Here is a 26,927-nt window from a genome sequence, read left to right as displayed (position 1 = left end):
GGATGTCAAATGCAAAATAATACAGGAACAAAAATTCAATGTACATCATGCACATAAAAGCATCAAAGGAATTAATCCATTCCCTGAAGACAATTAGAGCAATAATGTTTATGAAAAAATGGATTGATCCTAAACAAATTGCAGAATCTCTTGATGTTGATATAGTGGCAATACCAAAAAAACAACAAAAAAAGAGTACGAAGTTTCAGTTCAAGTGAGAATCCCATCTATGATCCGAAACTAAATTTCAAATTCAATTTTCTTTTTTCTATACTGAGATACAATAATGTCATCTTCAAATGAAAGTTTTAAAATACAGAAAGAATATAATGGTCTTTCAGTGTTATAAATGGCAAATTTAATTTAAAGAATTCCAATGAACTTGAACTGTTGCAACTATGGAAACACTAGCAGTTGAAATTGCCTGGTGAACAAAGTAAGGAACATGATACTGATGGGAATTTAGTGGGTAAGGAACTAAAATCCTAAGTTGTTTTCTAAAACCTACACTTATGATACTCCAGTTGAAGTACTGCAATATATTTGCAACAATAATTTACAGGACACATTTCCAATAACTTTTTGTGGCTCTCAGGATAAATTTAACCTTGCAGTAGCAATTGCCAAGGGAGAATTTTATAGCTTCACAAAAGTAAAATTTATTAAATGTATACAATGTCACAAGAAAACTGCATTTCTTTAGAAAATAAGATACTATAGCAAGTAGGCATTGAAACAGTCATAAAGAATTTTGTCTCTATGAAAGCAAGATGGATAACTATTTTATAACAAATTATTAATTCCTACTGATTTCTTAAGTATTTGAAAGTTTTTGTTAATACTAAAAATTTGTACTTCTTTTATTGTGTGTTCAACAATTTAATTTGTAGAATTTATATAGAATGACCTCAGACTTGCTGTAATTTTTATTATTAAGAAATAAATACTGAAATTTCTTTATTACTAAGAAAAAAATAAAAATTGTACTTGAAGAAAGGAAAACTAATTTATTCAAGGAAGGAACATGTTTTTCCTAATTCACAGAAAAGTTGCATATAGTTGCCAAAGTCATAGTCTCAAAATGTTAAAAACATAATTCTTCTACAAAAAGATAATGGACACATTTCAAAGATTTATTAACCCTATTAATAAGCATACCAGCAGGATGATAAAAACCAGTTCAAAGAAAAATTTAGGAAACTGGGATTTTTATAATAAATGGGCGGAGAGGGAAACATGCTGAAGTAAAATTGCTAAGTTAGATAAAGGTACACACTGCTTAAAAGCCTACAAGGTAATAAAAACATAGCCTTCAGGTTTATCTTTCCTACCAGACAAAAAAGAAAATCATTGTACCAGATTCAGCCTTCAGAATTATAAAATCTCTGGATTCAAATGATTTGTACCACCATGCCTAAGTTCCCAGAGTCAGATGATTGTTAGGTGGGCTTATTAGAAAGAGAGCTCAGCATGATATTAAACACATTTTGACTTATTTCCAAGTTAGGGATAATTTTTTTTAACATGGACTAGTGGCAGCCTTGCATATTCACATGGGAGCAAGATTCACACTTGGTTGTATGAAAACAAAAGAAATTCAAATCCACAATCACAGAGGACTTGAACCAAAGATTTTGCAAAGATGGGGTGGGGGAGGCAAAAAAAGTTTCCTTCTACCTTTCTAACTTTTCCTGGTTGCTCTAATAGCCCAACTGACATAAGGTATTAACCAGAGAAAGTTGCAAAATGTATTACGTATGTACATACAGAGGTTCCATTAGGCAGTTCAGGCTTGCATGCCATCTTAGCTAAGGAGAGGAAGGAGGTTGAGAATGAGGGAGTACTCCAAAGGGGAAAAAAGCAATTCACATAGAGATGGAAAAGCAAGTGTTTGCTAAATGTTTGCTGGGCCATCTTTAATAAGGGACACAGAGGGGACTTTGATCAAAGGTGCCTTGCTAGGTTCCTCCCTGTCTGTCACAGTTTATATTAAACTATAGTTGTATATGATGATAGCTCCCTTCCTAGAACAGGTCCTCCATCTAAATTCCTTTAGGTAGGTAGGGGGAAGATCAAAGTTTCTTCCTGAGTCTTTTCCTTTCTTAAAAATAACCATCTAGGGGCTGGCCCAGTGGCTCAGGCGGTTGGAGCTCCGTGCTCCTAACTCCGAAGGCTGCCAATTCGATCCCCACCTGGGCCAGTGGGCTCTCAACCACAAGGTTGCCGGTTCAATTCCTCGAGTCCCACAAGGGATGGTGGGCTGTGCCCCCTGCAACTAGCAACGGCAACTGGACCTGGAGCTGAGCTGCGCCCTCCATAACTAAGACTGAAAGGACAACAACTTGAAGCTGAATGGCACCCTCCATAACTAAGATTGAAAGGACAACAACTTGACTTGGAAAAAAAGTCCTGGAAGTACACACTGTTCCCCAATAAAGTCCTGTTCCCCTTCCCCAATAAAATCTTAAAAAAAAAATAAAAAAAAAAATAACCATCTAAAATACTCAATACCCTAAAAGGCAAAGTTGGGGGTAGCAAACTCTGTTTCCTCTCAGTGGAAGAGAGGATCGCACTGCCTAGCTCAGAGCGAAGCTTCATTTTTGAAATCCCATTGGACACCTGCACCCCACACTTCCTCTCCAGCTTCCCTGCTACAGTCCTCCCCACTGGCTTTCCCTAACAATTTCCCTATCTCTTCTTTTTGCTAATGCAGAGAAATACAGCCTTCTGCTGTGTTGCCACCTCACACCCAGCAACCTCTAAGCAAAAGGAAGACATTCATACTGATGGGGTTCAAGACACAATACCCCAAAATATGGCATCTTGGCCTACTGACTGTCTTAAACTGATGGAGTCTGAGAAAATAGCAGAAGCAGGAAGGTCACTTTGACTTCCCCAGCTGTCCTCCCAGAAAGAGGTCCTAAATCTTCCATATGAAAGGTGGCCTCCCTGTACCTGGAGGAAGGAAGACATTCTTAGCACCAGAGACAGAGGATTTGGAGCTGAGAAATCAATATAAATAAACTCTGTTAAACTAATCTTTATCTTCCTAGTTACTTCTTCCCCATTGACTACTCCTTGCCCAAACCTCTCTGCCTTGTCATCTCTTCACAAATGTATTGGTTCCTCTGTCTAAAAGGTATAAAAGCTTCCTATTCTGGTCACTTCTTTGGGTCTTCATTCTCTGGTGCAGGCTCCCATGTACATGTAACAATTCAATAAAATATGTATGTGTTTCTCCTCTTAATCTGTTTTATGTCAGTTTAATTTTCAGACCCAGCCAGGGACCCTAAGAGGGTGGAAGAAAAATCTTTCCTTCCCTAAAATACGCTAAGATCCAAAATGAATAATGAACTACAAGTCAATTTTTTAAATCTTTTTTATGGTCACCATTGGTAAACCAAAGCGGACCAGCCTTGCTTCAAAAAAAATCATAAAGATAAGATAAACTGGCTTGCTTGTTTCTTGTCTTTCCTTGCTGAACACTGACTCTGTTCCATGTTTTCACATCTGTTATCTCACTCAATCTTCACTATGAGGTAGGTGCGTACTATTATCACCATTTAACACATTAAATAACAGAGCCTCAAGGAGGCTGCTGTATTATAGGTAATAATAAATAGCGAGTCTCAGATTGAGATCCAGGAGTTCAAATTCCAAGTCCAGAGCTGATTCCTTACTGCTCAGCTCAGAAGTTACAGCCCATTTGTTCTGCTCATGTAAATCTATGAATTTGTGCTCAATACAAGGTACTGCTTAGAATCTATTAACTATTTCTTCTACTCTGGCATTTCTCAACCTCCGCACTACTGACCCTTTTTCTTTTCTTTTTGCAGGAGGCAGCCCTGTGCATTGCAGGATGTTCAGCAGCAGTCTTAGCTTCTACCCACCCGATGCCAGCACTACCTTCGAGGCTTCACAAAATCAGCCCAGTTGCAAACCATTGTTTCAGTCTATGCTGAATTCCTTTGGAATTTTCACCCTGTGTTCCCTTCAGTCTATGACAACACATGAAGTCTCAGACCCGGTGTGCCAATGTGGAAAACCTCCCTGCCCATATCCTCGACTGGGTCCCTCCGGACTCCTGTAGGATCTGCCTGCAGTAACTGATGTCCTCACTGCGAACCATTTTCTGTTCTTGGGGAGGGTGTCTAAAACCTGCTTGATTCTGTGTGCTGGCTTATCCACTCTACTTGATGCAGTGGATATTCAAGACCAGGGGTTAATATTGAATTGGCTGCCCAAGAATGATTTACTGGAGGCTTCTGGAAATGTCTCCCACCACTGGATTAACTATTTTGATTAATTTGACCCGTCAGTTTGTTGGGAAAGGAGGGAATAGCCATTTAATTTATTTATTCACTTAATTTATTCCACTTAATAATTCATTTAGATTCATTCATATATTTATTTAACTGATATTGGGACTGAGATGACTTTTTTTTTTTTTTACTAAGTTGCACAGTTCAAATGATCAGATTAGTTGTGTATTTAGATTCAGGCAGAATGCAGCTTCTGTCTCAGTACAAATCATTTCATATTCTTTATTCCCCAGAGAATATAGCTCAGTAAATAAATAATCACAATTTTCAGAGGCTGTTTCCAACCGTTCTCTTTTCTTTTGTCACAGAGAGAGTAGGATAATTTTTTCTCTTAAATTTCATAAATTACTTTTAAAAATAAATGCTTGAGGAGACTTTATGCTTGTACGACAATGCCTTTCAGGCAAGAGAGGGTGCATTCACTAGCGTGTGTATAGGATTCAATACAATAAATGTGTGTCATTGTACATCCATGGTTGCTTTCCTGTGAGATGGAGGGAAGAATAAGAGGAGACAGACCAGAGGGTTCACATCACACTAGATTTCTTAGGACGCACACAAAAAGATTTACTGTATTTTCATTAATCCATCCTTCATCCACCTTGAGTATCACCATGGCAACCAGATATTTGTTTCCCAAAGATGGGCTTTCAGGCTGTGGAAGTTTCATTCAGCTCTATACAAAATCCCCTGTATTCCTGAGAACCACATCTTTGAAATTCAGCATGCATAGGCAACCACCCCCAAACCCTTGTCTGTGTTACTGATCCTAATGCTAGAATCATTTTATCAATTACAAGACATGATCAATTTTTTGGGAGCTTTCTCTCAGAACCAACGGAGAAATCTGTTTCACCTCTATTCCTCAAAAACATCAAGTGTTTAAGCTTAGCCTAAAGAAAGCTAGCTCTGTAGTCATAAAGGTCTGTTGTTTTTAAAAGATATATTGTCAGAGTACTTCAGAGCATCCATCAATTGGACGGTCCTGTAAATAAAAATCACCTTTCATCAAAACTTAATGATCCCTTTCTCAAAACACAGTTATAAAGCAGAGTCTAATTCAAGATGTACTAACATGCAAAGAACATACATTTTATAAATGAGGTTGCATGCTTTGTCCAAAATCTCACACTAGTTAGAAACCGCACTGAAATGAGGACATGAAGACCCAAACTCCCAGCACACAGTCCTGTCTGCCCTATAGCAGAATGGCCTTCTTTTGCTCATGAGGGAGCCTGAACAGTAGGCTGATTATGTGACATTTGTGAATCTTCCGCTCCATAGCAACAGGAAACTCCACCCCAGCTCTCTACTTTTTAACATGGAAAGATGGTCTGGATGGATGGATGGTCTGGATGGATGGATGGATGGATGGATGGATGGATGGATGGATGGATGAAAAACTCTATATTAAAAATCTGGAAAACATACACATTTTATTTTTTTAATTACATCCCCAAAAGGTTATCGGGTGGGAAATGTCACTTTATATGCCTTGTAGTCTTTTCTTTTCCATGGCCATGAATTACTTTAATAATCAATAAAAACATTTCCATTTGGGGGAGAAAAAAAAATTAAAACCTCAAAAAAATAATTGTTTTCCAAAGTTCAAAGTATACTTCAAAGTAAATCTACTTCTATGTAAAAAAATAAGTAAAAATCGACCATTTACGCAACCGAGATGCAGTACATAGGGTTTGCATGATTTTTCTCATGATTTTATTTTTAAGAATCCTTAAATGGTTTGTAATATCTTTATTAATGATTAAGGTAAGAAAATCAGGTTCTTTTACTCATAATATGGGACTAATAATTTCAACCTTTTTTTTTTTTTTTTTTTTTTTTGCCTAAAAGTGATATTGAATTAGTCTGACACACAGTTTAGGAATCACAACTTGAATTATTGGAATTCATGCGGGAAGCCCAACCTCACTTAAAATTGCTGCTGTCTGCAGTGTAATAAACGTGATCGATGGGCTTCTGCAGCAATGCAGTTTAGCAGCTACTCCATGACCGAAAGAGGCCTCTTTGTATGTGTGCATGTGCCTATTTCCTGAACATTCTGCAACTGTTTCCAACAGGAGCTAGTTTTGAGCTTCCTGTTCACAGTTATTTAAGAGTAGACTGTTATTTTCCAATCACCATGGATCAATTTAGATTACGTGTAAGAAAAACAATCTCGTTGAAAATTGATTACTTGTAAAACAGTAAAAATATACCCAGAGAGAGCCCTTATCAGCTCTGTCTCACTCGGTTCTTTGTCATTTTTGAGCTAGAAGAAAAAAAATGGTTTCTAACGGTAACTAGAGCTATCACATGATCATCAAATTAGGCAAATTGAGACTTAAATGAGTCTCAGTGTTGTTTTTTAAGGAATGAATGTTTAAATAAACTTCTAAACAATGTAAAAGCAGCTTTTAGTCATTGCCCCCATTCCCCCCGTCCACCCCTTTCCCAAGATCTGTCCGGTATTTCTGATCCTCCTGTCCTGGCTGTCCTTTTTCCTTCCATTGTATTTACCACTTCAACTAATAATGTTAGGAAAAAATTACTTGACTTACTGGTACCTCTTGCAATTGGTTACAACATGCCTGTGTAAAGGGATAAAGCAGAGAACCTAAGAAATACCTTACACTACCTTGTGAAATATTTAACTCATACATCAAATCACTTCTCTTATTTAGTAAATTTCTAAGTATAAATAAATATTTGCGGAAAAATTGAACTGCACAGGAGCATTGCTAGGCTTTTAGCTCAAATATAAATGGAAAACCTAAATCATGTACTTTTCGATTTGGAAGACATCTTAGAGATTGTTTCATATTTGGTGAAATCTAGGTAAGTTGAAGTGAGTGACCTACCTAGTATTATAGTGTTATAACAGGTCCATACCCTCCTTGAAATGTTTCCATCTGACTATTTTGCTTTTCCACAAAGGGGAAGGGAAAAAAGAGGCACATACATGACTTTACTCATTTAAAACAATAATCTTGGGAAGAGCATATTATTAACCTGATTGCAGAGATAAGGAAAGTGAGACTCTGAGAAATTATATAATTTGTCCAAGGTCACTCAGCTACTAAGAGAAGTGGAATTTGAGCTTAAACTGTAACCTGAGTGGATTCTACAAGCAGAACTCTGTCTTGTCCCATATGCAAGTTTACGCTATTGATGAAAGGCATTGATGAAAAAGAAAATCTTACTGAAGATAGGGGGCAGGGGATCCACTGAGGAAAATTCCTATCACATGTCACTGTAGACAAAAACTTAACAAAATTCGTCTTTAGATATTTCTATTTCCCCCAAAGTTGTCTTACTCTCCAAGGTACCGGTTTCTTTATGATGTTGATGGAGAAACTGACCTTAAAATGGTTCCTTGCCATGTGGAACTGACCTAAAATGGTGGTCTGAGCTGAGAGAGAAGTCCCCAGCCTAAGCCCCAGCCCACTTTCGCATAACCCCCCTCCAAGCTACCGCCCAAGCCAATCACCAGACGACACCTACCGCTTCCCCGACTCAAGGAAGTCCCGAACCCATAAAAACCTGCTCAAAACCTTGTTGGGGCTCAGTCTTTTGGGAAGGATCCCGCTGAGCCCGCCGGGGTAATAAAGCTGACTCTCCTAATTCTCTGAGTGCCCCTTGGGTTCTTTCCGGTCCTGGTATCCGTAACAATGTTACAAGAGAAAAGAATTATAACTGCTTACCCAACATAAAGGGCAAAGTTTATGTGAAAATGTTCCCTGCCACCACGGTTGCATGTATAGAAATGATACAGGGATCTGGGTTCCCCCACATATAGAATTCTGGTGACTAGTGCCTGGAGATCTTGGTCTCACATACCCAAAGGATGAGAACGTGGGCTGGACTTGGAACTAGAGGTAGAGGAGCAAAGATTTTTATCAAAGTGAAAGTACAGCTCTCTTGCTAGAGGGTGTACCCAAAACTGGGATGCCCACTAGCTAAGGCAAAAGGCTCTTATTTATACCTTTTTTTTTTTTTGCATGTTTTGGGGAAGGGAGTGGGCACCTTCTGATGGATTCTGTCTTATCAGATTTTCTCTGTTTGTCCAGCCTGAAGGGATTTACGAAATAACCCATTTCTGTCTATCAGCTTTTCTCTGTTTGTCCAGCCTGAAGGGATTTACGAAATAACCCATTTCTGTCTATCAGATTTTCTCTGTTTGTCCAGCCTGAAGGGATTTACGAAATAACCCATTTATTCCCAGAGCGCAATTACATTGTTGTCCTGGAGCAAATGAGTCATTTCAGAACCTGGAGTTCCAAGATATGGCTGCCTTTGTTTATTCTACTGGGGACTTCCCTGTTTACCTAACAACGCGCTAGCTATCCTGTCTCAGAAATGCTGCAAATTTTTACTTTAAAAAAAAATGGGGGAAACGGAAAAAACACAACCAAGCTAAAAACAAAAACGCATGAAGCCAAAAAGAGAGTGAACTGAAAGTCTAATCAGTGTGAGGAGGCTGAAGCCACAATGGCTGACAAAGTACTTGGAGCTGGATGAAGCCTTAAACTCCGAGGGCTAGAGTGATGACACCTACTCAGGAAGGAGCGTGCAGTCCATGTCCTGTGCATAGACGCTGGCCCGGGGCTGTGTGCGTAAAGCTCAGAGCTTCAGAGGGCTGCTTCAACTCTAAAATGAAGATTTAGGAAACATTACCCAATAACATTGATTGAAGAACATAAAGGAGAATATCTTTGTGACCTGAGGTGGGGAGGATTTCATAAACACAATGCCATAAAGCAAACTATTGATGGAGAAACTGACCTAAAATGGTTTCCCTGCCACGTGGAACTGACCTAAGATGGTGGCCCGAGCGGAGAAAGAAGTCCCCAGCCTATGCCCCAGCCCACTTCCCCATAACCCCCTCCAAGCCACACCCCGAGCCAATCACCAGATGACACCTACCGCTTCCCCGACTCAAGGAAGTCCCCAACCCATAAAAACCTGCTCAAAACCTTGCTAGGGGCTCAGTGTTTTGGGAAGGATCCCGCTGAGCCCGCCGGGGTAATAAAGCTGTGTTCTCCCTGATCTCTGAGCGCCACTTGAGTTTCTCGGTCCTTGCTGTTTTTCTGCAACACTATCGATGTACAAAATGACATCCAGATTGAGCATTTCTATTCAACGAAGGACACGGGGGGGGGGGGGGGGGAATTAATAAACAGTGGAGAATATGTGAATACATTTGGGATGTCTATAGGAAGGAAAGGGTTAAGCAGCAAGCCTGCAGTCTCTTCTCTCCTCTTCTCGGAGGAAAAGAGAGTAGGGGCAGAAGTAATGCAGATGGTTAGGACTAATCTGGTAGAAATGTTAATGAATATCTCCTATCACAGAGCTAAGCAGAGGAGTCCTTATCTATGGAATGCTTTTAACAGAATGAACCTGGTTGGTTAGGCTTGCTTATAGTAAACAAAGCAGGAGTCCTATGGATTTATGGGCATGGCTCAAGGAAAAATATGCAATGGATACAACCATCTGAGTGTAAACTGGAGGTGTCTCATGGAAAAGTTTTCAAGAAAAAGGTATCTTTATTCCTAAGTTTGTTTTCTATTTTCTTTCATGACTAATGCGAAACCCAAGAAGGGAGATTCATTTGATGTGAACCCCAAGAAAGAATTTATCTGCTGAGATGGACTCCCCATGGTCAATGGAGGGCCCAAATTTTATAAATAATAAGACAGAGGCTCTCCATGTACTCTGTGTACAGTAAAGAACCTCAGACCAAAGTCTTGACTTCCCATGCTATGCTGGGCTTGTTGCAATCAACCACTGAAGCCAATGGACAGAGACTTGCCCCATCCAATCAGAACTGCTCCATAACAACCAATCAGAATACATATACTGACCAATCAGGAGTGAGCAATCAGACCAATCAGAACTGTACAAATTTAGGTAATCATTTACATAAAACAGAAATACATAATTGAGAACCTGGGCAGGAACTTTCTGTTTCAAAGACAGCACCCCCTTTGCCTGGGGTGTTGGGGTCGGGGGGAAGCACAATTTTACTTTTGGTTTTCACCAGAGAGTGTGCTTCCATGGTTTGCAAACTGTTTCACCTGAATAATGTCTCTCTTTTTCTGCACCTCTTTGGAAACTGGTTTACACCAGTATTGGTGAAACCAGCATTTTGTTTTTGTTGATACATGTAAATGATTCAAGATTTTAAATCAACTCCTACATAATATTTTGGATCAGTCCTCACCTGAGATTTGGAAACACTGAAAGCTTTCAAAATAGGAATCCATTCCAGAGAGCATGACAAAACACCAGATTTTGCAAATGTTTGTCTAATCTTGGAACCTTGAACCTGTTTACTGGCTTACAGAGTGATAGGGAGAGCCAGGGCCCAACAATAATCCTGCCACTCACAAGCGAGGAGTAAGGACCATCTGCTGGAGACTGGGGAGGACCCAGCTCAGTCAATATGACTGCCTTGGTTTGCATGATAAAGGAAGGTCACAGAAAGTCAATACAATTGAGAGCAACTCCCCAGGGGGCAGAAAAGTTCTGCCAGCAACTGGCACAAATGGCTTGCATTTTAAGACTGCGTTTGGTAAAGAATTCTATCTCTTTGGAGACAGCACGTCTCCAAAAGGATGCTCCTTACAAAATAAAAGTGAAATTTAAAATTTCATCTCTTTGGGTGGGCTTAGGGCTTTTTTTGTTTGTTTCCTCCATTACTGCATGGAGGAGAGGAGTAAAAGAAATATAGAGAATTTTAAAAATCATTTTCTTCAGTTCATAGTTCATTATCACCATGGATCCATGAATAGTTTTCTTCTATTTATAAAAATATTTTCTCCTTTAGGCTCAAATGCAACTCCCATACCTCCTCCTCCTTCCCATTCAAATGTGTTCGATAAACGTTCTTCAATATAAGTGTTTTCTGAATAAATAGTGAATCAAGTCCTCTACTTGCTTACCTATTATTTTCCTATAACAATTTTCTGAGAATTTTTACAAATTAAGGATCTTGTGCTACTTGGATAAGGTAAACCAGCCATCAAAAACTTTGTCCAAATAACAGCATTACTGAGATACCTAGCAGTAAGTAGGGGTGGGAAAGTTCTCCTTACTCTAAGCAACAGCTGGCTTTTTGCAGAGCCTGCCAACAGAATGGCCAATCAGACAAGAGCAAACACATCGTTTGTACATTCATTCAACAAATATTTATTGAGTGCTTGCTTTGTCTGGCTGAGACTGAGCCTAGAGGCCTAGAAACCGATCACAAATCATGGCCACAGTTGATACTCTGCCACTTATGAGCTGCGTGTATTTGTGCTGATAACCTAAATTCTCTGTATCATAAGTCACTTCATTTGTAGAGGGAGAAAAATAAACTGCTCCCTACCTTCTTTGCGAGGTTATTTTAAGGATAAAATAAATGGGTATTGAAGGATATGTTAAAGAAAAACCACGGGCCCAAGATAGTATCATTTGTGTGAAGAGCCCATGATACCAAACCTAGATTTAATACCTGATCTAACCACAGTTTCAACCTCTCCCAGAAATGTAATCTTAATATCCCAGGCTGGAATTTTCTGGTCAAGCACCACTAAGGTAATCCAGTCACAAGGGTCCTCTCCATCCCCCATAGAAAGAAGAGGATAAAACTGCGCCAATAAACCCCCTCCGAAAAAAAGATCTCAACCCCAAAATAACCCTTTCTTTTGTTTTACTAATAGCTCCCTTGCCCCACCCTTCTCCCTATACAAACTTTCCATTTTGTACAACCCCTCAGAGCAGCCCTTTTAGTTGCTAGATTGGATGATGCCCGATTCTTCAATCACTTAATTAAAACCAATTAGATCTTCAAGTTTACTTGGTTGAATTTTGTTTTTTAAGAAGTAGCAGAATATGCCGCCCCAAAATACGCTTCTTTGGCATAACAGTTATTTTGAGAAAAAGACATGGGAGAAAGCTCATGTAAAAACAGAGTAGAATTTATCCTTTGTAAGGGAAGTGTATGTTTTTTAAAGGAAATCTCCATCTGTAAGGTTCTCCATCTCTGCAGAAAGAGAAGATCAACTCTAAATCACAAGAGAATCTTGTCAACAGAGAAGAAAATCTGCATAACAAACCTGACCCTTCTTTTACCGTGTTTTTTCCTCATAACCTCCCATAACTGTCCTTCTTCCCCATCCCCCAACACCTTCATTTTATCTTTAGCTGAAGATGGTATTTAAGGTGGTGGCTTGGGGCCATCTCAGAGAGTTTTTTTAGTTTTCCTGGGTATCAACTATGTGTACATGAGGTTAGACTTGTCATAAACTTTTTTTGTTGTTGTTGTTCATAAACTTTTATTTCTTTTTCTTTTAATCTCTCTTTTACAGCCAAGAACAATGAAAGATAGAGGGGAAATTATTTTTCCTCCTGTACAGAGTATCACCACTATTATTTCACTGATGCTGCCCAAAGAGATAAAGAGTTAGAGCAGAGGCCACAGAAGCTAGCTGAGAAGGAAGGAGAAGGAGCCGGGGAACAACCTGAATCATTGCTGTGTCAGCCAGTTGTGGCCACGCTTATGAAAATTGATAATACTCAAAAGCAACAGAAGAACCTGAAAGGATGGTCACCATCTTGGCCTTGACCATTGATTAAAAAAAAAATTACGACTGAACATGAAATGAAACTAGAGGACAAGGAATAGCAGGCAATCCAAAATTTTCTCTCAGCCTCATCTTCAAGATATTCCCTTCCCAGACTTGGGGAGAGGAAACAGAACAACTAATGAAGAATATCCTCTGTTCTCCAGGATCCAGGGCTGCGAACGCTTGTTACGCTGGTTGGTGTAAACAAACATCCACAGGAGCAGAGGACAATTGTGGCGTGGGGACGGAAGACAGGCTAGGGCCCCTGTAGAAAAGCAAATACCAAAAATGTACGGGGATGAGCCCAAACCAATTCAAGTTTCTCTAAAGGAAGGAGTAAACACGAATAGGGTTTTTAAGCCTTTATTCCCTGTTCTAAAAGATATTCCAAGCAAAAAGGAAAATAGAAAACATCATTGCACTGATTTATTTCTAAATGAGTAGTAGACCAAACATTTTCTTCCATATTTTAAAAAACGTAAAAAAGAAAACGAAAAGGCTCATTGCCACCTTGAAAATATTATGCTGAGTGAAATAAGCCAGACAGCAAAGGACAAGTACTGTATGATTCCATTTGCATGAAATTGCTGGAATAGGCAACTTCACAGAGATAGAAAGTATGTTGGAGGTGACCAGGGATGGGGGTGGGAAGGATTGGGGAGTTACGGCTCAATGGTACAGACTTCCACTTGGGGTTATGAAAACGTTTTAGAAATAGGTCGTGCTGATGGTTGCACAACATTGTGAATATAACTAATGCTAATGAATTGTACACTTAAATTATTAAAGTAAATTGTATGTTATATACCATATTTCCCCCAAAATAAGACCTAGCTGGACCATCAGCTCTAATGCGTCTTTTGGAGCAAAAATTAATAAGACCCGGTCTTATTTTACTGTAAAACCGGGTCTTATGTAATATAAGATGTAATATAATATAATATAATATAATATAATATAATATAATATAATACTGGGTCTTATATTAATTTTTGCTCCAAAAGACGCATTAGAGCTGCTGGTCCGGCTAGGTCTTATTTTCGGGGAAACACGGTACATATTTACCACAATTTAAAAAATGGGGTGGCGGGGAGAGGCTCATTGCACTGACTCATCTCAAAATAGATAGTAGACAAAATAGCAGATCATAAGACGGCAATCCCAGAATTACACCTAAAGGTGAGATCCCTAAAGGGCAGTGGTATCAAGCTGACACAGCCTGAAGAACTGCCTTTCTTTAGTTTAGAGACATTTCTGCCTGAAGGACCAACAGGAAGCTATGAACACCTCGAGGTGGCCCTTCCTTTCACTGACTGGTTCTCAGTGCTCAGAGGGCCTTCTTGGCCTGACTACACTCACTGCCCATCTAAGCAATAATCATGTAATAGAAGGGTCTCCATAACATCCCAATCCAGACAACAGGACTCCATACTCTTTTATGTACTGGTGCTGAACTTTGAGGAACTGGAACATTGAAGTGAGCAAGAACAAGGAAGTTATACATGGCATTTGCTGACTGATTAAAGCAGGGTTTCTTTCCTTATATGGAGCAAAGGGAAGTCTCAATGCCAGGTCAGATAACACTATAGGTTGACCTGATCCTTCCTTTTTGGGGAGGGCTGAGCATAGAAACTTCATTACAGTTTTGGTTTGCTGACATGGGACTTAACATGAGTGATGATGGCGTCTTGGGCCCCACTGGTGACTTGAATAGAACCAATAGAGAAGAGGGAAACAATTGATTACTGAGTAAGCCTGAGCAGATTTACACACATGTAAGGTAACATGAGAGTGACTACAAAGTCTGGTCAAAATTTCACACAATTTTCTACAGTACAGGAGAAGAAAGAACAATGAAAAATGTTCTTCTCTCCTTAGGAGATAAATGGATGTGCCTGTGACTGTCTCCTCTGCCTCCTGAGAGATTCCGGAATTGATTTCTTTGAAGGTAGGTGCTTAGAGTTCCAAACATCAGAGGGTCCTGATCTTACATTACAAAATCCAAAGATAAGGCCTCTGAGGAGCTTATCTCTTCTCCCCAAGGAGGGGAGAGTGTGGTAGCAGCTGCTTCCCTCCTCTAAAAAAATTTCAGCATTTTACTCATAAACAATACAAGCGAAATTGTTCCATAAGAGGCTGAATATGTGGGACTGGAACTCTGGAGAGGAACTCGGACCCATCCTCATCTGATGCTATGTTAACATTGGAAACACACCAACTGAATGACCCCCCCTATAATTTACGATTTTTAACATGACTTAAAAAGTCACCCCAAATTCTTTCATTATGTTCCCTTCCATTTGAGTTTTCAAGATCACAAGTATGATTGTGTCATTGGTTTGTTTTTTTAAGTATGAAAAATATTTGCTTTGCTTTCTTGTTTTCTTTAATGGAACCATTCATCCCACTGGGGAGGAAGGAAGAAGAAGAAAGGACTGTTCTCCAGGGAGGGGAAAAAAAGAAAACAATAACTTCTCTCTCCTTTTGGATGGATTAAGCAAATTGGTGGAGACTTCCCTGCCCTTGAGGAAAAGAAAATCAATTTTCCATGGCTGAAGATTTAGGCTCTTCCTGAGAGCTATTAAGAAAGAAAAGACGTGAAAGGAGCTTTTATCTTGAGAACAAAGGAAGAGTCAGCAACACTCTACAGGATATAGAGGTGAAGTGAGAGGTAGAGGGAAGTGGAGGAGAAGGAAAAAGGAAATAGTGGGGACAGCCACTAATAGAGGGTGTGCCAGGAGAACAAGTGCTACTAGGACACGTTGGTTCCTACCAGCTTCACCCTCAACATCTGATGGAGAAACTGACCTAAAATGGTTCCCTGACACGTGGAACTGACATAAAATGGTGGCCCGAGCGGAGAAAGAAGTCCCCAGCCTACGCCCCAGCCCACTGCCGCATAACCCCCTCCAAGCCACACCCCGAGCCAATCACCAGATGACACCTACCGCTTCCCCGACTCAAGGAAGTCCCCAACCCATTAAAACCTGCTCAAAACCTTGCTAGGGGCTCAGTCTTTTGGGAAGGATCCCGCTGAGCCCGCCGGGGTAATAAAGCTGGCCGTCCTAACTCTCTGAATGCTGCTTGGGTTCTTTCCGGTCCTGGTATCTGTAACACACCTACACTGCAGGAACTGGTGAAGGGGTTCAGAACAGGCCTCCCCAAGATGTGCTCTTTGGCATGTGGATTATCTCCACCTCAAGGCAACTGAGACCCTGTGGACTCTGGCTCCTTAGAAGCTGTAACCTCTCTTTTAAAGAATTTAAATTTGGGGACTTGTCCATGAGAGTTTTTCCCTCTTCCTCCTCTACCTCCTCCTCTTCTTTTTCTTTTTCTTATTTCTTCTTAATGGAAAGAGCTATCCTGATTGTAAAAACTTCACATGCTTATTGGAGAAAATTCAAACAGAATAGACAATTTTTTTTTAAGTAAAAGTGGAACGAAATCTCATGAGAAATAATTTTTTATGAGCTATCTATGGGGCAAGGCAAACTTCTAATTACTGAACATCTGCCTGAGGGCACTCCAGTAGGCTTGTTGGACATTAAAAATGTGTGCAAGTAGCTTTCTGCCTGATTTCCAAGTTTTAGGTAGGTTTCCTGAACATTGGGAATCATATTCACAATCATATTAGCCACATGTTAACAAAATATTTTCTTCAGTTTGCCTCTTGGAAGATTTTGACAGAGGTTTGTGTACTGGGTACTTGGTAAGGAAGATTTTTTTTTTTCTGGCTAGCGAATGGTATTTTTTTTCTATTTCACTTAGCATAGTGTCTTCAAAGTTCATCCATGTTGTAGCATATGTTAGAATTTTCTTTTTAAGGCTGAATAACATTATATGTGTATTTTATATGTGTATAATACATAATGTTTATCCATTCATTTATTGATGGATACTTGGTTGCTTCCACTTTTTTGCTACTGTGAACAATACTGCTATAAACTTAGAAGTACAAATAAGTATTTGTTTGATTCTCTGCTTTCAATTCTTTTGGGTATATACCCCAAAGAGAAATTTCTAGATCAGACAATGGAATTTCAAGGCTTAGATTGTACTAAGTAATAAGGAAAGCCATTGGAGGATTTTGAGCCAGGTGGTGATATGATCTGGACTTGTTTTAAAAGGACCCCTCCGGCTTTGTGTAGAGATGAGACTCTGCGGACTAAGAGGGAAATAGCTCGACCTGTCCCAAAAGTCCAAGCAGGAAGATGATAGTTCACCCAGAATGCGAACACAAGAGGTGAGAAGCCTCTGATCTCAGTTTATCTCTGAGGTGGAACCAAATAGATTTGCTGCTGTCTTTCCTGCAGTTATGCAAATATAATGCAAATATTCCTACTTTGTTTTTCAGTTGGAGATGTTAAACATTTAATAATGCAAAAGGCTGTTTTTTTGGAATGCATATGGCCCAGAGGCTTGGAGAAAAGAGGATCAAGATTCCAAAGGAAATATAACCAGCAGACCCAGCACTAGTTGGGGGCTAAGGAATCATCCGGTCTACAGGTGACAACCTGCAATAAGCTTGGCGAAATGAATTCTTCCTACTTTGCTGCTAACTTTGGCTTCTGGAAGGTCTTTCCTTTCATCGACTGGTTCTCAGTGCTCAGAGGGCCTTCTTATCCTGACTGCACACACTGCCCATCCAAGCAATAATCAAGTAATAAAAGGGTCTCCCTAAGTTTCCAATCCAGACAACAGGAATCCATACTCTCTATTTCCTGGTGCTGAACTTTGGAGAACTGTAGGCAACTTGACTAAGTAATGCAGAATGGTTTTCCAAAGTGGTTATTCAAATTTACATTCCCATCAATAGTGTATGAACGTTCCCATTGCACCACATCCTCATTCAATATGTTATTGGCAGATTTTTCCATTTTTGTCCATTTAGTGGGTACACAATAGTAACACCTTGGGGTTTTAATTTGCATTTTTCTAATTAATAATGAGACAGCATCTTTCATATGTTTGTTGATCATTTGCATTTCTTTTTCAAAGTCACTGTCCAAATATTTAACCCAATTTTTAACTGGGTTGTTTTTTTCCTTATTAATTTGCAAAAGGCTATTATATCTTCTAGATACAATTTCTTTGTTAATTATAAGCCTTCAAATATTTTATCTAATTTCACCTTTTTCAAACTATCTTTATAGTGTTTTCGATGAACAGAATGTCTTCATTTTGATATCTATTAATTTATCAATTTTAAGATTAATGTTTAGTTTTTCCTGTTGAAGCAAATTTACCAAATGCTGAGGTCATAAAGATTTACTTTTATATTGCCTTCGAAAAGCTTTTCAGTTTTGCTTGTCATATTTGGGTCGATAATCCACCTACAATTAAATTTTGATATGGTGCCATGTTCAATTTTATTGTATTTTTCATGGATATTCAATTGATCCAGTACTATTTATTAAACAGACCAATTCTGCAGTGCCAACTTTCTCATAAGTCAAGTGTTTATATATGCAGTAGTCTATTTCTGGGTTTTTTATTCTATCTCATTGTTCAAGTTCTCTACCTTTGCAAATAATACCACACTATCATAATGACCATAGTTTTATAGTTAGTAATGATATCTAATGGCAGAATAAGACTTCTTATTTTTTTTCTTCCAGAAATTTAGCTGTTCTTGGCCCTTCCATGTTTAGATAAATTTTAGAATCAAATTGTCAGTATATATACATACATTGCATTGAATCTATAGATCAGTTGGGGAAAATAGACATTGTTTTTACTATATTAAGTCATAAACATGACACATCTTCTCATTCAAACAGGTTTCTTTAATGTCTCTCAATAAAGTTTTATAATCACTCTGATGGAGCTCTTGTACATCTTTTATTAGATTTATTCCTAGGCGCATGATATTTTTTTGATGTCTTTTACATTAAAAGTATCCTTTCCCAAATTTTATTTTCTGATTCTTGCTATTATACAGAAATACAACTATTTTTTGTTTATTGACTTTTGTATGTAGCAATATTGATAAACCTTGTTATTAGTCCACATTTTTTCTGTAGATTTAAAAATTTTCCACATACACAATTAGATTAACTCAAAATAATAATAATAATAATAATAATAATAATAATATTTTGTCTTCTTCTATCCTTATGCCTTTGACTTATTTTTCTTGCCCATTTCACTGGCTAGAACTGTTAGTATTTAATAAAAGTACTGATAGTATGGTTCTTTGCATTATCCTGATTTCAAAGGGAAATTTTTCAATATTTAATTACTAAATATGATTGTTGTAGGTTTTTTAACAGATATATTTCTTTTTCAGAATAAGGAAGTTCTAGTTTGGTAAAAGCAAAAGCAAGAAGCAACCATGACTTTCTTCCTCCCCGACTAGAGTACTTTGGCAGTGACTTCACTTCCTCTGGGTCTTCAAACATCGCTACTATGGTTTCAGCTTTTGCAGGATGACTCTACTCCATATGTAACTGAGTGAAAGCTCATACTGCTTGCCACACAGCAGCTAGTAAGTTGAGTAGCAAGGTTTCGGAGCAAGGAAAGTGACTTTTTTCAGAAAGCCAGAAAGCCGAGCTGGCAGGACTAGCATCCTAAAAAACCTTATTGGAAAAGTACAGAATTCAGGCTTCTTTTATGTCAGAGAAAGGGGGGAATGGGAGGTGTTTGAGGTCAGGAGGTGAGTAATGACTGCAGACATGTGGATGCCAGCAATGGTCCGAGGAGGATGGTGAAACTTCTTTGCTTTTGGCCAACAGACTCTGGTTGCCATGGTCCTAGTCACAATGTTCCTATAACTCTTTAGACAAACAATCATTAATTTTGTACATATTTTCCTTATCTCCTTGGGGAGATAGTTTGGAGCAGGGAAGTTGTTTCAATAATTCCTAGGCTACAGATTAGATTTCTTTAATGATTAACGTGTATGTACAGGACTAAGCAGAAGCTGCTAACCAACATGTTATGGGAACCGGGCAGGTTTGAACAAGATGGAGTCAGAAAAACTGATTATTTTATTCTATTACACATAAAGTTAAGGAAAATGTATATACCATACACTCATTAAAAACAGCAAGACACATTCTATTCAAGCTACTGCAGTAGGAGAAAGAGTCCTTGGTATAGAACTGAGCTCAACTCCCAACACAGCAAAGACAGCTGGGGATTTATAGCCAATAGCAGGGGGAAGTGGTCAGTGAATGGAAAAGTACTAGGAGGAACTTGATTAAATACCAAGGGTAGGGGGAATTCTTGTTAAACTGGCCTAACAGGATTTTTGCTAAAGGCAGGCAGGCCAAGGACTTAGATATCAAGGGTGAGGAATGAGGAATTTGATCAGATATCCAGGATAGGGGGATTCTCACTGAACTGACTAAACAGGATTCTTGCTAAAACTGGGCTCAGCAGTCTAGACACAAAAGGACAAGGGCGAGGCCTAGTTGAGCAGAAGGCTCAAAGAAGCCTGACTAAAGTTCTTAACTGGGCTCCAATAATATTGCATTTGTTCCTTCAGCCTTGGAAGTGCAGTTGCTTCATGCTGTTGCTTATCTCTGAGTTTCTTCACTAGCCTTTAGTTTCTCAGCATTTCCATCACCTATATAATCAATTTCCAAAATTAAATTCCTTCTATTTTGTTGTTGTTGTTATACTTGTTAATGAAGTGTAACATACACACAGAAAAGTACAAAATCCTAAAGTGTACATGAATCCAAGCCGGATGAAATTTCACAAAGTGAAAACACATGCATGGAATCATCACCCAGACCAAGAATCACAACACGAGCAACATCTCAGAAACTTCTCACTTGTCTTCTTACAGTCACAATTCTGCCAAGATTATCCTTCTAACGTCATAAATTAGTTTTGCCTATTTTGTATTTCATATAAATAGAAAATATATTACGTACTTTATTTATGTTTGTCTTTTTGGTCCAACATCATACCTGTAAGATCTACCATTGTCATGTATATTTGTAATTTGTTCATTCTAGTTGCTCTACAACATAGCATTGTATGAATATACCATTTATCCATTGTATGGGTCACGAATAGTTGAGTCGCTTTCAGATTTGGGCTTCAATAGCGCTGCTATGAACATTCTTGTATGTTTCATTTGATGAGCATAGTATGCATTTGTCTTGGATATATATATATACATATACATATATATACACATATATACATACATACATATATATATATATATATATATATATGGAACTCTCATTGCTGTTGATGAGAACGTGAATCAGTACTACCACTTTTGTAAAACTGGCAGTACGTACTAAACAACACATAAGCCCATCTGTGATTTAGCAATTGCACTCCTAAGATATATATACACACACACATATACATGTATGTGTATATATATATACATATATGTTTGTGTGTGTGTGTGTATATATATATATTATATATATATATATATATATATATATATATATATATATCTTAGGAGTACAATCTCTGAATTTCTTCACCAGCCTTAAATACACACACACACACACACACACACACATATATCTTAAGAGTACAGATATATATATATATATATATATATATATATATATATCTTAAGAGTACAATTGCTAAATCACAGATGTGCTTACGTGCTGTTTAGTACGTACTGCCAGTTTTACAAAAGTGGTAGTACTGATTCACGTTCTCATAAATAGCAATGAGAGTTCCAATTGTGCCCCATCTTCACCAATCCTTGATATTACCTCCCTTTTTCATTGTAACCCGTTTTGTGGGTGCGTCGTACCATTGCACGATTACTTAAATTTGCATTACTTTCAGTGAGGTTGACCACCAATTTATATTATCTCATTTCAAATGCTTATTTCATTTCAGTTTTAAATATGCATCATAGTTCCTTTTTCTTGTTTGATTGATATACCTGAAATTTGTTGTAGTTTGTTTTTCCTTTTTCTTCTCCCATCCCTTCTCTACTTCTGATACTAGTCAATTTTATCTTCATTAGCATGTGTGTATTACATGCCCTTCAGTTGGCTCTGACTCTTAAAGATCTTATGAATGAGTGACGTCCATCATATCTCATCCTCAACAGCCCTGCTCAGTTCCTGTAGACTCATGTCTATGGTTTCTTTTAGGGAATTAATGCATCTCATATTTGCTGCTTTTTTACTGGTGCCTTTTATTTTTCCCAACATCCTGCCTTTTCCAAAGAACCCTGCCTTCTCAGGATGTGTCCAAAGTAGGACAGCTTCAGTTCTTAGCATATCTGCTATTTAAAATGCTTATAATTTTATTATTTGATTTTTCAGCCTTAAATTATATGCATTGACTCCTAGGGAACATAGATAAGATAATCACTGAACTTTCTCTACCTCAGAATTTCTTGAAGATGCCACCACAATAATTTCTTGTGTTGAATACTGACAGCCCCAAATCACTCTCTCCTGCTCCCTCAGAGACACACTGCTCCCCACAAATATGGTGGCGATGTGACTCTTTCTGTAATCTCTTCTATTCTGCTCTATAAACAACCTGATTCCAAAAAGACTCTACCACCAACCCTGCTCATCCCAGTTTCCTCGCTCATTGCTGAAAATGACTCATGCAGTATTGGCACTTCAGAGTGAGTCTCTCACCGTCAGGATGGTGTTATTGCTAGAACATTCTGAGACTTGCCACCACTGAGTTCTTTTGAAATTCATTCTGCTTCTCTACGTATCTTTCTCCTCTAAGGCTTCTGCCAAACTCAATTGATTTTTGAAGGCTTTACATGTATTTTGGAGTATGCAGATTAAATATGTCTCACAGTATTGCTGAAAATGGAATTTGCAGGGTTTGTTTTTTTGGGGACAGGGCCAAGAGAGCAGTAGAGCCAGGCTCTTAGCCTGACATACATGGTCACTAGGAGAGCAGTTTCCAGGCTCTCGCCTCACAGCTGTTGGGACTGGGTCCAAGAGAGCAGTTCCCAGGGTCTTGGCCCTGCCTACAATGTCACTGGCTGCCCATGAATGCCCAGGACACATCCCTGGGTGAGCACTTCTGTCACCAGCTGGCTGCAAGCCACTTTTGTTCTGTACGCTATATAACTGTTGTGGCTGCTCCAGCGAGTGCGGATATTGCAGATAATGGCGGATACGTAGATGTTGCCTCCTGCGCCCTGACAGGCCACCATCGGGGCTGCAATGTGGGAGGACCCCTTGTTGGGTGTTGGTGGGTGTTGCTTCCCCCTCCTTGCATCTTGAGCAGCCGCCCTGGAGAATATAGTGGTATGAACCCCCTGTCTGTGGCTCCAGGGACTTTTCCTTTTTAGTCGCACTGTATCCAGTGTTCACCTGCCAGGGAGGGAGCTGAGCTCCAGCGTTACCTGTGGCATCACAGGTATTATTCTCCTATTGCTCTTGTATTATTTTCAGAACTAAAAGGACAAGTATGTGACTTAAATAGCTATGTTCATAGTGAAAGCCCAGAAATAGATTTTGAAGAAAACTGAAGGTAAGGTTTCAAAATCAAGGAAAGAGAAAAAGAGAATCTTAAGTTTCATCTTTCTGACAACCTGTTAAAAAATCTGACAATGTGTACTATGAAAAGATGAGATTAGTATCTCCAATAAAAAGTCATACATTGTTGGTGGGGATGCAGATTGGTGCAGCCGCTATGGAAGGCAGTGTGGAGGTTCCTCAAAAAATTAAGAATAGAATTACCATATGACCCAGCAATTCCTCTCCTGGGTATATACCAAAAAATCTGAAAACATTTATCTGTAAAGATATATGTGCTCCAATGTTCATTGCAGCTTTGTTTACGGTGGCCAAGACATGGAAACAACCAAAGTGTCCGTCGATAGATGACTGGATAAAGAAGATGTGGTATATATACACAATGGAACACTTCTCTGCCATAAGAAAAGATGAAATAGTGCCATTTGCGACAACATGGATGGATCTTGAGATTACTATGCTATGCGAAATAAGTCATACAGAAAAAGTTGAGAACCATGACTTCACTGATATGTGGGATATAAAACTGAAAGCAACAAAGAAACAAGACAAAGAAACAAAAACTCAGAGACACAGACAATAGTTTAGTGGTTACCAGAGGGTAAGGGAGGAGGAGGGTGGTAACTGAGGATAAACGGGATGGTGAACACACAATACAATCTATAGATGATGTATGACAGAATTGTACACTTGAAACCTATGTAATTTTACTAATCATTGTCACCTCAATAAATTTTAATTAAAAAAAAAGTCAATGTGAGTTTTTTTGGTGTCCTTGAAGGTATCTTTTCTGAGAAGATTTCAGGGGTCACTTTTACTTTTAAATTCAATATTTATTTTATTAAAGTTGCAAATTCAAAGCTTAGTTCTTTCTTAGACAAATTAAATTCATAAATCTTATTATGCTATTTATAAATGCACAAATTTCGACAATTAAGGATTTTTTAAGCACTTAATATTGTAATCATTTTAACTGTCTACGTACATTAAAAATATTCCGTTTTCTTTTTAAGGATTTCTGTTGTTTAACTAATAAAAACAAACTTTCCCAAACACGTCTATAATTTATAAATCTAATAATGTAAATTGTTACATATTTGGAATGTGAATCTTACATTATGTTAAATATACTAAGACATTACTCAATTGCACATTTTAAATTGTATTCCGAAAACTGCTATGCCAAATTACTCTCTAAAATGCCAAGTAAGTTATTAAAACACTGCATGTGCATAATTTCCAAACCTAAAATTATCAATCATATCCATTCAATTTATTTCAACCTCTCTGTAATTAATTCTAAATCTTCCTGGGGCATACACTAAGGAGATACACTTGGTGTTAGCTTTGTGTCTGGCTGCGATTGTATATCCACCAGAAATTTAATTGAAACATGAGATGCAGACCTATAAATACGTGGGGCAAATTTCCCCACGTTCTAGACTGCCATTTGGAGTCCTTTTCTATAGTCTCTAAGTCAATAGGGACTCCTCAAATGTATGCCATTTGGATGGGTAATCTCACAGCCCTGGCCGCCCAGCTTTACTTACTTACTTACATTGTCCAATCATCAGGTCAGATTTGCCTGTAACTTTCACCAAGCGTGTTCATTTAAACTCATTTGGATTCCACTAGCCTAGTCTAATATTTTATTCTGATTTCCATGTCCATTCTATCTGATAAGATGATGTTGTTAGATATTTAAAAGACATTGGGATGAATTGTGCAAATTTTTTATGTCTATGCCTGAATTTATTTTCACAAATCTAATGATATTCTCATGACATGAATTAAAAGTCACTATAAGCCCATGCTTGGTAGTCAATTAGAATCGTATAATAGAGGAAAATAGTTTAAATTAAAGGGCAAAACTTAGTTTTTATTTATTATTACGAACTTGAAAATAGTCAAGTTCAAGGGCAAACCCGAGATATAAATTATTGCTCTCTATGCTATAATTCCTAAGAGGTCCTTCTGGGAAATTTAAAGAGGAGAGACAAGTTATTATTGGCCTTTTTTAAGACCAATAATATGATATGAGAACAGAAAGGTAGGATTTTTTAATTCCCAGGCTATGGCGAAACATGTTATAGCAGAAGAGGTTAAGAGAGCTGCCATCTAATGGAAAGAAAATGAAGATCTTCCAAATATGGTAGTGAAAGTGGATCCACAACGTGGTTTGGTGCAGTCGGGACATGAACTTATACTGTGCCTCCAAGATTTACCCTCTCCTTGGCAATCTTTCATTAGTTAGAGTTGCCAACATCACACAGCTGTGGCTCTAACACTCTGATCCATTGGAACACATGGCACTGCCCTTAATAGCCCACAAAACTACCACAAGGAGATGGAACACTTTACACAAAACTAAAGGCCAAAGTATAACCAAATGGAATTACAAAAGGGAGTCACATATGTCTCGAAGTGCAATAAAGCAAAGCACAATAAAATGAGGTCTGTCTGTATTTCCTTAAATAAGGGAATTAAGCAGTGTGAGCTTCAGTTTTCTCACTGGTGAGACGAGAATAATATACATATTTCATAGGGTGGGTGTGAAAATTAAATGAGATGACAGAGCGTAAAAGGTTCTGAGACATGGTAGGCATTCAACATGTGTTAGTCAATTTTATGTGTCAATTTGGAGGATGCTTTTCGATGAAATTAATATTGAGATCAGTGAGTTTGAGTAAGCATCTTGCCAGCCATGATGTGGATGGGCCTCATCCCATCAGTTGAAGGCCTGACTAGCACAAAAAGACCAGCCTCCTGAAGGAAGAGGGAACTCTTCAGCAGACTGCCTCCAGACTGGAACTCCACCATCATCTCTCCTGGGTCTCCAGGCTGCCGGCTCACACTGCAGATTCGGGCCAGCTTCCATAATAGCGTGAGCCAATGGCGTATACTAAGTCTCTTTCTGTACATATACACATCTGATTGGTTCTGTTTCTCTGGAGAACCCTGACTAATACACAACAGTTATTAGTTTCCTTTCTTCAAATGTCCACAAAAATTCTTCTGTGGTGCACGACTTCATATATGAAGGCTTAAAAAGAGTCAGTAACACGGTAGTGACAGAGGACTTATAAATGGGTGTGTCCAATGGTAACTAATGCCTGAAAATTAACCACAATTCCTCTGCCAGGCACTGCAAACTATCCTAGCTTCCTGATCAAGGGAATGACCACACACACCATCTTACAGACGCAAAGGGTGGCAGAGAGCAGAGGGAAAGGGACTCACGGCCTCTACAAACCCTTCACTGCCTCCTTCTGCCTCACACAGTCGTCTGCCTGGACCTCGAGCTCTCCTCTGGCGATGAGGGAGCCCTTGGAGAGACATGCAGGTAAGCCAGGCTGCCCCAGCTGTTGCAGATGACCCGAAGGTTGTTTGTTCTATGGCTGATTTTGTAACACAGATTATAGCTCAGGTCTGGATAAAGTTGGCTTTCATGCTTCAGCAATTCAGCAAATGAACAGCCTTGGCACATGTACAATATAGCTTTGTGTACATTCCTGACATATCCTTGTTAAGTAACAGGC

At 38.7% G+C, this 26,927-nt stretch overlaps 1 pseudogene; it reads right to left on the bottom strand.

Annotated features, from left to right (window-relative positions):
- LOC117017996 (uncharacterized) overlaps positions 1–26,727 on the bottom strand; it is a 28,670-nt pseudogene extending 1,943 nt beyond the window's left edge.
- Positions 26,728–26,927: the final 200 nt, after the last annotated feature.

This window comes from Rhinolophus ferrumequinum, chromosome 26, assembly GCF_004115265.2.
Source record: "Rhinolophus ferrumequinum isolate MPI-CBG mRhiFer1 chromosome 26, mRhiFer1_v1.p, whole genome shotgun sequence".
Lineage (NCBI taxonomy): Eukaryota > Metazoa > Chordata > Mammalia > Chiroptera > Rhinolophidae > Rhinolophus > Rhinolophus ferrumequinum.
Note: the sequence above shows the minus strand (reverse complement) of the source record. Positions and strands in the feature narration are given on the sequence as shown.